We start from the raw sequence: 11,236 nt of genomic DNA on the forward strand, positions 1-11,236 counted from the left end.
GAGGTCCATCTGAGGTCCTTAAATGCCCTAGCCTTCAACGTTGGCGTTTTTTCTTTATCGTTTCATTTTGTTTTGTTTTTATTTTCATTTTCACTTATTCTTTACTTTTTTCAATTTCCTGATTGCTAACACCGCATTATCCCCTAGTCTTCTCTCACAGCGTATCCCCCAAAGTCTTTTTTTTACTCAGTTATATAAGGGTTTTTTTCTGTGGTAGGTGCTGTGTAGTGGGTGTTTTAATTCTGGTTCGTGTATATCTGTTTGTTTTTTTTTTTCTCTTTCCCCTACCTGTTCCCCACCCCTTGCCCACCCTCTTTTCCTTTCTTCCTCTCATCCCTTCCTCCCCCCCTTTTTTTTCCCTTTTTTTTCTGTTGTCTCTCTCCCTCTTGTCCCTCATATTCTACTTAGTTTATTTTAACTCAATTATACAATAGGTGCGGCAGGAAACACCTCACATTCGCTGGGTTTTCTCATCCTTCACTGCCTCATTTCTGTGTGAACTGATTTAGGCTACCTACACTATCCTCTATCCCCTACATCTTGATATCTGCCACCATCTACTGGCTCTCCTATATTCCACCTCCCACCTCCCTTTCTTCGATCCACGAAGGGTCTAAGTCTTAATTTCTAATACCTATGTTTTGTTTTCTGTCTGTTATCCACTCTTGAAACTATTACCTTTCTTTTCTCTTTCCCTCTCTCATGAAATCAATAGCTTTTTAGCTCATACCATATTCCTCCCATATTCAATCATCTACCTCATAATAGGGACTCTACCTACTGCTATAACTCTACACAATTTACATGAATCTAACCTCCATCCTCCCAGATCTCATATTCTTGCTTTGTTAACATATATCACCAATACTACTTTACACTTTTCCCTTGCTTACACAATTGCCTTTCCCCAACACTAATACTTTCCTTAAAAGTGAATTTAACCAACAAGTAACTAGAATAAGAAGAAAAAAGTGACAAAGAGAAGATATAACACCTATGCAAAAATAACAGCTAATTAACCTCCAAGAGCAGACAAAGAAGCTAAGGAACTGATTAAATCCGTCAAAATAAAGAGATGACCAGAAAGCAACAAAAATCTACAAACCAAACCAGTAATCAGGAAAACATGGCTGAACCCAAGCAACAAACCAATAATCACGAAGGGGAGCAAAACTTGGCACAAGCAATGAAAGATCTCAGAACATTTATCACCAACAAATTTGACGAAGTAATGAAAGAGGTTAACAACATGAAGACATCACTTGGAGGGGAAATTGCAGACATACGCAAAAACATAACAGATATGATGGGAATGAACACCACAGTTCAAGAAATCAAAAATGCACTTGCAGCAAATATCAGCAGACTAGAAGAGACAGAGCAGAGAATTAGTGATGTGGAAGACAGTACATCAGAAATCAAACAGATAGTAGAAGGGGTCAATAAGAAGATAGAAAAAATCCAGTTAGGATTTACGGACCTGAATGACAATGCAAAACGCTCAACATACGTATTATAGGCATTCCAGAAGGTGAAGAGAATGGAAAGGGGTCAGAAGGAGTGTTGCAGGAAATAATGGCTGAAAACTTCCCAAATCTACTGAAAGAGACAGATGTACATATCCAAGAAGGACAGCGCACTCCACTAGTCATAAACCCCAACAGGCCCACCCCAAGACATATACTTGTCAAATTATCCAATGCTCAAGACAAAGAGAAAATACTAAAAGCAGCAAGAGAAAAGAAAACCATCACATACAAGGGGAGCTCAATTAGATTAAGTACTGATCTCTCTTCTGAAACCATGGAGGCAAGAAGGCAGTGGTATGATATAGTCAAGGTACTAAAGGAAAAAAATTTCCAACCAAGAATACTCTATCCAGCTAAACTAGCATTCAAACATGATGGAGAGTTCAAAATATTCGCAGACAAACAGAAACTGAAAGAGTATTCCAACAAGAAACCTCCCCTTCAAGAAATTTGAAAGGGAGTTCTGCAGGAAGAAAGGAAAAAACAGGAAAGGCAGAGTTGGAGGAGAGTATAAGACCAACAACAACAACAAAAAAGACAAAAAAACATACAAACAAAATATGACAAACACAAATCCAATCAAAATATGGCTAACACAAATAATTCCTTGATAGTAATAACACTGAATGTCAACGGATTAAACTCACCTCTCAAAAGATTCAGACTGGGACATTGGATAAGAAAATATGACCCATCCATATGCTGTCTACAAGAGACACATCTTAGACCCAGAGACGCATGGAGATTGAAAGTGAATGGCTGGAAAACAATCATACAAGCTAACAATAACCAAAAAAAGGCAGGAGTAGCTATATTAATATCAGACAAAATAGACTTTAAATGTGAAACAATTGTGAGAGACAAAGAAGGATACTACATTTTAGTGAAAGGGAAAATCTGTCAAGAAGATCAAACAATCATAAATATCTATGCCCCTAACAAGGGTGCCTCTAAATACGTCAGGCAAATGCTGGAAAAACTAAGTGAAAGAATAGATACATCTACAATTATAGTGGGGGATTTTAATACACCACTATCAACTCTGGACAGAACATCTCAAAAGAGAATCACCAAAGAAACAAAACATCTGAATAGTATATTAGAGGAGCTGGATCTAATAGACATATATAGATCGCTACACCCAAACACAGCAGGATATACATTTTTCTCAAGTGCACATGGATCATTCTCCAAGATAGATCATATGCTAGGCCACAAAGAAAGGCTGAACGAATTCAGAAAGATTGAAATCATACAAAACATTATCTCTGACCACAGTGGAGTCAAGCTGGAGATTTGCAAGGGACAGAAGCCCAGATTTCACACCACGATTTGGAAATTAAACAGCACACTCTTAGAAAAACAGTGGGTCAAAGAGGAAATCTCAAAAGAAATCAATGACTACCTTGAAACAAATGATAATGATAACACAACATACCAAAATTTATGGGATGCAGCAAAAGCAGTACTGAGAGGGAAGTTTATAGCCATAAATTCATATATCAAAAAAGAAGAAAGAGCAAAAATTGAAGAACTGCACATTTGAAGGAATTAGAAAAACAACAACAAAGTAACCCAACAGGAAGAAGAAGGAAGGAAATAACAAAGATAAGAGCAGAACTAAATGAAATAGAAAATAAGAAAGCACTTGAACAGATAAACAAGACCAAGAGCTGGTTTTTTGAGAAGATTAACAAAATTGACAAACGTTTAGCAACACTAACAAAGAAAAAAAGAGAGAAGATGCAAATACACAAAATAAGAAATGAGAAAGGCGATATCACCACTGACCCCACAGAAATAAAGACTATCATAAGAGGATATTTTGAAAAACTATATTCCAACAAAAATGACAATCTAGAGGAAATGGACAAATTCCTAGAAACACATAAGCAGCCCATATTGACAAAAGAAGGAATTGATTATCTGAACAAACCAATCACAAGCAAAGAGATAGAATCAGTTATTAAAAATCTCCCAACTAAGAAGAGCCCAGGGCCAGATGGCTTCACAGGTGAATTCTACAAAACATTCCGGAAAGAACTGACACCAATCCTGCTGAAACTATTCCAAAAAATCGAAACAGAAAGAACATTACCCAACTCCTTCTATGATGCCAACATTACCCTAGTACCAAAGCCAAACAAAGACATCACAAGAAAGGAAAATTACAGACCAATTTCTCTAATGAACCTAGATGCAAAAATACTTAACAAAATACTTGCTAATCGTATTCAACAACACATTAAACGTATTATACACCACGACCAAGTGGGATTCATCCCATGTATGCAAGGATGGTTCAACATAAGAAAATCAATCAATGTAATACACCATATAAACAGATTGAAGGGAAAAATCACATGATTATATCTATTGATGCAGAAAAAGCATTTGACAAAATACAGCACCCTTTCTTGATAAAAACACTCCAAAAGATTGGAATACAAGGAAATTTTTTGAACATGATAAAGAGTATATATGAAAAACCTAAAGCCAATATTGTTTACAATGGAGAAATCCTAGACTCCTTCCCTCTAAACTCAGGAACAAGACAAGGATGCCCACTGTCTCTGCTCCTATTTAACATTATCTTAGAAGTACTTGCTCGAGCACTGAGGCAAGAACCAGAAATAAAAGGCATTCAAATTGGAAAGGAAGAAGTCAAAATTTCATTATTTGCAGATGACATGATCCTATACATAGAAAACCCTGAGAGATCTACAACGAAGATTCTAGAACTCATAAATGAGTTTAGTAAAGTCGCAGGTTATAAGATCAATGTGCAAAAATCAGTAGCATTTCTGTACACCAATAATGAGCAAGATCAGGAGGAAATCAAGAAACAAATACCATTCACAATAGTAAATAAAAAAATCAAATACTTAGGAATAAATTTAACTAAAGAGGTAAAGAACTTATACACTGAGAACTATACAAGATTGTTCAAGGAAATCAAAGAAGACCTGAATAAATGGAAGACTATTCCTTGTTCATGGATAGGAAGACTGAACATTATTAAGATGTCTATCCTACCAAAACTGATCTACACATTCAATGCAATCCCAATAAAAATCAACACAGCCTTCTTTAAGGAACTAGAAAAACTAACTATGAAATTTATTTGGAAAGGAAAGAGACCCCGAATAGCCAAAGACATACTGAAAAAGAAAAATGAAATTGGAGGAATCACACTACCTGACTTCAAAACATACTACAAAGCTACGGTGGTGAAAACAGCATGGTATTGGCATAAGGAGAGACACATAGACCAATGGAATCGAATTGAAAGCTCTGATATAGAACCTCACATATACAGCCACATAATATTCGATAAAGCCACCAAACCCTCTCAACTGGGAGAGAGTGGCCTATTCAACAAATGGTGTCTGGAGAACTGGATAACCATATATAGAAGAATGAAAGAGGATTACCATCTCACACCTTATACAAAGATCAACTCAAGATGGATCAAAGACCTAAATATAAGAGCCAAGACCATAAAAACCTTAGAAAGCAGTGTAGGGAAACATCTACAGGACCTTGTAATAGGAAATGGATTTATGAATATCTCACCAAAAGCACGAGCAGCAAAAGAACTAATAGATAAATGGGACTTCCTCAAAATTAAAGCCTTCTGCACCTCAAAGGAGTTTGTCAAGAAAGTAAAAAGGGAGCCCACACAGTGGGAGAAAATATTTGGCAACCATATATCTGATAAGAAACTTAAAGCTTGCACATATAAAGAACTCTTATATCTTGAAAATAAAAAGATAAACAACCCATTTAAAAAATGGGAAAAAGACTTAAACAGACACTTTTCCGAAGAAGAAATACAAATGGCAAAAAAGCACATGAAAAAATGTTCCAAATCTCTAGCTATCAGGGAAATGCAAATCAAAACTACAATTAGATACCATCTTACACCCATAAGATTGGCAGCTATGAAAAAAACAGAAGAATACAAGTGCTGGAGAGGATGTAAAGGAAGGGGAACAGTCATCCACTGCTGGTGGGAATGCAGAAGTATCCAACCATTCTGGAGGACAGTATGGCAGTTTCTCAAAAAACTAGCCATAGATTTGCCATATGACCCAGCAATACCACTGCTGGGTATATACCTAGCAGAACTGAAAACAAGGACACAAACCGATATATGTACACCAATGTTCATAGCAGCATTGTTCACTATTGCCAAAAGTTGGAATCAACCCAAATGCCCATCAACAGATGAGTGGATCAATAAAATGTGGTATATACACACAATGGAATACTACTCGGCTGTAAGAACAAACACACTACAAACACATGTGATAACATGGATGAATCTTGAGAACCTTATGTTGAGTGAAGCAACCCAGACATTGAAGGACAAATACTACATGACCTCAATGATATGAAATAAACAAGCTGCCCTAGATAGCAAGAGACTGAACAATAGGCTTACAGGAAATCGGAGGGTGGAGGAAGGATGTGAGCCGATGTCTGCAGGGGTGGAATTTAAGACGAGATGGTGGTAAGTATGAACACAAAGAAGAGATAAAACGGGGCAAGGGGTTGCCTTTGGTTGGGGCTTTGCGGGTTTGAGGGTGGCTGGGGAGGGACGGATGGGAAACATTGCCCAAAAGTGGGGGGAGGGAGGGGTAGCATATGAACACAGGAGAGGGTCAGGTGTTGGTGGAGAGTAAAATGCCAAGAAAATCATATCAAAATATAATAAAGAGGGTTACCTGTTTAGAATGCTCGGAGGGGAGGGTCTGATGCAGGACGGGCTCCTGGGGAATGTCTAAATGCTCATTCTGCCAGAGCAGGTGACACCATGGGGTAGAAACACAAGTAGTGAGAGTGGGGGTGGACCCACATCCTGGGGAGGACTGATGCCATCAAATAGAGGGAACTGTATCCCTCGAGAGAAAGGGTGGCTCCCAGGGCATTGGGGCAGTTGAGCAAGTTAGGCCCTGAACACTATTCCATCTATCTCTGGAAGTGGCTCCTCAGGAAATGGAGGTTGGCTGTCACTGTGGGCACCAAGGTGGAAGGGAAAATGGACATTAAATGTGTGGAACCAAGGTAAATGGGGGGTAAGAGAGGAGTTTCTTGAGAGTACACAAGGATGGATATAAAACATGTAATATTACACCATAACATATAGGAGATGACAGACTGATAATGTAAACCATAATGTAAAACATAGGATAACTAAGAATGTAAAGAACTGTGTATCCTAAAGTATGCACCATAATGTAAGCACAGATGTCACCTTGTTAGAAAGCTAATGTCTCAGACTCTGTACATCACGTTAAGTAAATATGATGTGAATAGGGTGTAAGAGTATCGCTGTGGAAGGAAAAAGGTTTTGTGGTGGATGTATGGGAGTGCTGTATATTATATATATGCATTGCTGTGGTCTAGGACTCCTGTGAAGAGAAGCTGAATAATTAGGGGGAAAAAAAAAAAAAAGAAAAAGATAGGATGTAGAATTTTTTCAAGTCAACATTCTTTATCTAAGTTCTTTATCTAACTTTATCCAAATTCTTTATCGAACCTTTAAACCCATCGCTATATGCCATTCCCTAGTAAGGGACCATGACATTATATTGGGCTTCAAATTTCGGGGAGTTCTGGATCACAGAGTGTTTCAACAATGGCAATGGAGGGATACTGGTATGGGATACCAATGACAGGTGATATATGGCTGACAGGGAGTTGTACAGAACATATGTCCAGGGTGCATGGTAATGTTTGGATATACTCATAGTGGCAACAATTAAAAACCACAGCAGGGGGGGTACTGGGTTCCTGGCCAGTGGTGCTCTGTCGTGGTCCCTAGGGGAGCAGTGACAGTCTCCCAGGTACAGTGGCAGGGACCGGGAGGGAGTGAGGGTTCAACAGTGAGCCCCTGATGCTAATGACTATGCTTGTGAGCGGATAAGCCTAAAATAAGAACAAGGCCTAGAGCAACATTGTGCCTGGGAATTTCCTCCTGTCAGCCTTCATGTTACTCAAATGTGGCCAGTCTCGAAGCCAAACTCAGCATGTAAATGCAATGCCTTCCCCCCAGTGTGGGACATGACACCCGGGGATGAGCCTCCCTGGCACCGAGGGACCACTATCAACTACCAACTGATGATGCAACTGGAAAATGACCTTATATGGAAGGTTCAATGCGGATTAGCAGAATATCCCTGTCTACATAAAATAACATGACTTTAAAATGCTGTTTGACCTAAAGTAAGGGGGAAATGGAAAGGAGAAATGAGTTTATATGGCTACGAGTTTCTAAAAAAGAGTCTGGAGGCTGGCAGAAGGATTGCCCTCATGCACAACTGAGCAGAGTCAGAGAGACAGATAAAGCAGATACAACCCCCAGATATTGGTTCCTTTGAGGGCTAAAGAGACCCATGGGAGTTATGGTCATGGCCGATGGGGTTAACTACCAGGTCAGATGGCCCCTCTTTGGAAATGGTGTTTATGTGTGATGAATCTAGACTCAGATGGGATCTTCCTTCATAAGACTTTCATGCTAATATGCTGGAGGTGCAGGTAATGTTTGGGTTTAAGATATATTTAGGGGATTTGAATCTCTGGACTGATAATGTGATAGCCAGGTCCTGAGCCTCAACAGACTCCATCACCTACAATCTGATTTATTGGACTTACCACACTCAGCTAAGATGGAGTTGAAGAAAGACAACCACCACACCATGGAGCCTAGAGTGATTGCAACTGAAAGTGGGAGGATTGCATCCAGCATCCATGTGGAATCTGAGCCTCCTCTTGACATAGAGGTGCAATGGACACAACCAATCCAATGTCCACATAGAAGAAGTGGCATTGGATTGGGAAAAGTGGACATGGTGGACGATGGGTATGGGGAAAGGCAGGAAGAGATGAGAGGTGGAGGCATCTTTGGGACATGGAACTGCCCTGGATGATGCTTCAGAGGTAATCACCGGACATTGTAAATCCTCACAGGGCCCACTGGATGGAATGGAGGAGAGTATGGGCCATGATGTGGACCATTGTCTATGAGGTGCAGAGGTGCCCAAAGATGTACTTACCAAATCCAATGGATGTGTCATGATGATGGGAACGAGTGTTGTTGGGGGGGGGGAGAGGGGGGGTGGGGGGTGGGGTTGAATGGGACCTCACATATATATTTTTAATGTAATATTATTACAAAGTCAATAAAAAAATAAAATTAAAAAAAAAAAGCAAAAGAAGACATCAGTGTTCCTCTACGTGTTTGAATGTTAAGGTTGTATAAAATCTAAATCTTTGAAATGTAATACAATAATCAGTGCTTAACAAAAATAAAATCAAAACAATAATGCCTGAAAAAAAAAAAAAAGATACTGAGAGAACATACTAAAAAAATTGTAAACATACATAAAGAGATAACGGATATGATGGTGATGAATGGCACAATTCAAGAAATAAAACATACAATGAAAGCAAATAACAGCAGATTTGAACAGGCAGAGGAAAGAATTAGTGATGTGGAAGCAGCACATCTGAAATCAAACAGATAGTAGATCAGATAGATAAAAAGACAGAAAAAAATCCAGCAGTGAATTAGTGACTTAAACAGCAACATAAAACATGCAAATATATGCATTATAGTCATCCCAGAGGGAGAAGAGAAGGGAAAGGGGACATACGGAGTGTTGGAGGAAATAATTGACTGAAAACTAGCCACCCTATTGAGGGAAATGGATGTACATGTCCAGGAAGCACAGCACACCCCAAAGAGTAAAATTCCAACAGGCAAACTCCAAGACATACTTGTCAAACTGTCCAATGCTCATGACAAAGAGAAAAAACTAAAGGCAGCTAGAGAAAAGAGAACCATCACATACAAGTGAAGCTCAATAAGATTAAGTGCTGATTTCTCATCTGAAAGCATGGAGGGAAGAAGACAGTGGTATGACATAGTTAAGTACTGAAAGAAAAAATATTCTAGCCAAGAATTCTCTATCCAGCAAAGCTGGCATTCAAAAGTGATAGAGAATTCAAAATATTCACAGATAAACAGGAATTAAGAGAGTGTGCCAATAAGAAACCTGCACTTCAAGAAATACTAAAGTGAGTTCAGCAGGTAGAAAGGAGAAAAAAGCAGGAGAGAAAGAGTTGGAGGAAAATGCAAGAACAAGTAAAAAGATAAAAAGAGAAATAAAACAACACATGACATACATAAACCCAAATAAAATAGGGCTAATATAAGTAATTCCTGAACAGTAATAACATTGAATGTTAATGGATTAAACTCACCAGTCAGGAGACACAGATTGGCAGAATGGATAAGGAAATTTAACCCATCTCTATGCTCTCTACAAGAAACCCATCTTGATCCAGGGATTGAAGAAGGCTGAGAGTGAATGGCTGGAAAACAGTCTTACAAGCAAACAATAGCTAAAAAAGGGTGGGAGTAGCTATACCAATATCAGATAAAACAGACTTTTATTGCAAAACTATTGTAAGAGACAAAGATGACCCTATATATTAGTAAAATGTGTAATTTTTAAAGAAAGAACAATCATAAACATTCATGCACCTAACCAGAGCACCTCAAAATACATGAGATAAACACTGGAAAAATTAAGTGTAGAAATAGATGCCTCTGCAGTTATAGTGGGGGAACTTAATACACCATTATCAACATTATACAGAACATCTTGGCAAAGAATCAATAAAAAAACAAAGACTTTGAATAATAAATTAGAGGATCTGGACCTAATAGTTATATACAGAATACAACATCAAAATGCAGCAGGATATGCACTCTTCTCAAGTGCATATAGATCATTCTCCAAGATAGATCACATGCTGGGCCACAGAAAAATTCACTATGAACTCAGACAGATTGAAATTATACAAAGTAATTTGTTTGACCACAATGGAATGAAGCTGGAAATCAGTAGTGGCCAGAGAACCAGATTAGGCACAGAGATATGGTAGTTAAACAACACACTCTTAGACAAACATAGGGTCAAGGAGAAAATTTCAAAAGAAAACAGTAACTATCTTAAAAAGAATTAAAATGACAACACAATATATCAAAATCTATGGGATGCAGCAAAAGCTGTACTGAGAGGGCTATTCATAGGCATAAATGCAAATATCAGAAAAGAAGAATGAGGTAGAATCAAAGACCTAACTTCACACCTGGGGAATTAGAAAAAGAAATAAACTAACACCAAAGGAAAGAAAAAAAGGTACAACAAAGATTAAAGCAGAACTAAGTGAAATGGAAAATAAGAAAGCACTAGATAAAAATAAACAAAACCAAAGGCTGGCTCTTCAAGAAGACTGATAAAATTGACAAAGCCTTAGCTAGACTTATAAAGAAAAAAGGAGAGAATATGCAAATACACAACATAAGAAATGGGGAAGGGGATATCACCACTCACCCCACAGAAATAGAGTATCATAAGAGGATACTTTGAAAATTATATGCCAATAAGAAGGATAATTTAGAGGAAATGGACAAATTTCTAGAAACACACAGAAGCCTACATTGATGAAAGAATAAATTGATGAAGTCAACAGACCAATCACAAATAAAGAGATAGAATCAGTCTTCAATAACCTCCAAATAAGAAGAGCACAAGACTAGATGGACTCACAGGTGAATTCTACCAAACTTTTGGGAAAGAACTAATACCAATCTTGCTTAAACTCTTCCAATAAATAGTAGTAGAAGGAAC

The sequence above is a fragment of the Dasypus novemcinctus genome, chromosome 26, assembly GCF_030445035.2.
Source record: "Dasypus novemcinctus isolate mDasNov1 chromosome 26, mDasNov1.1.hap2, whole genome shotgun sequence".
NCBI classification, from domain to species: Eukaryota; Metazoa; Chordata; class Mammalia; order Cingulata; family Dasypodidae; genus Dasypus; species Dasypus novemcinctus.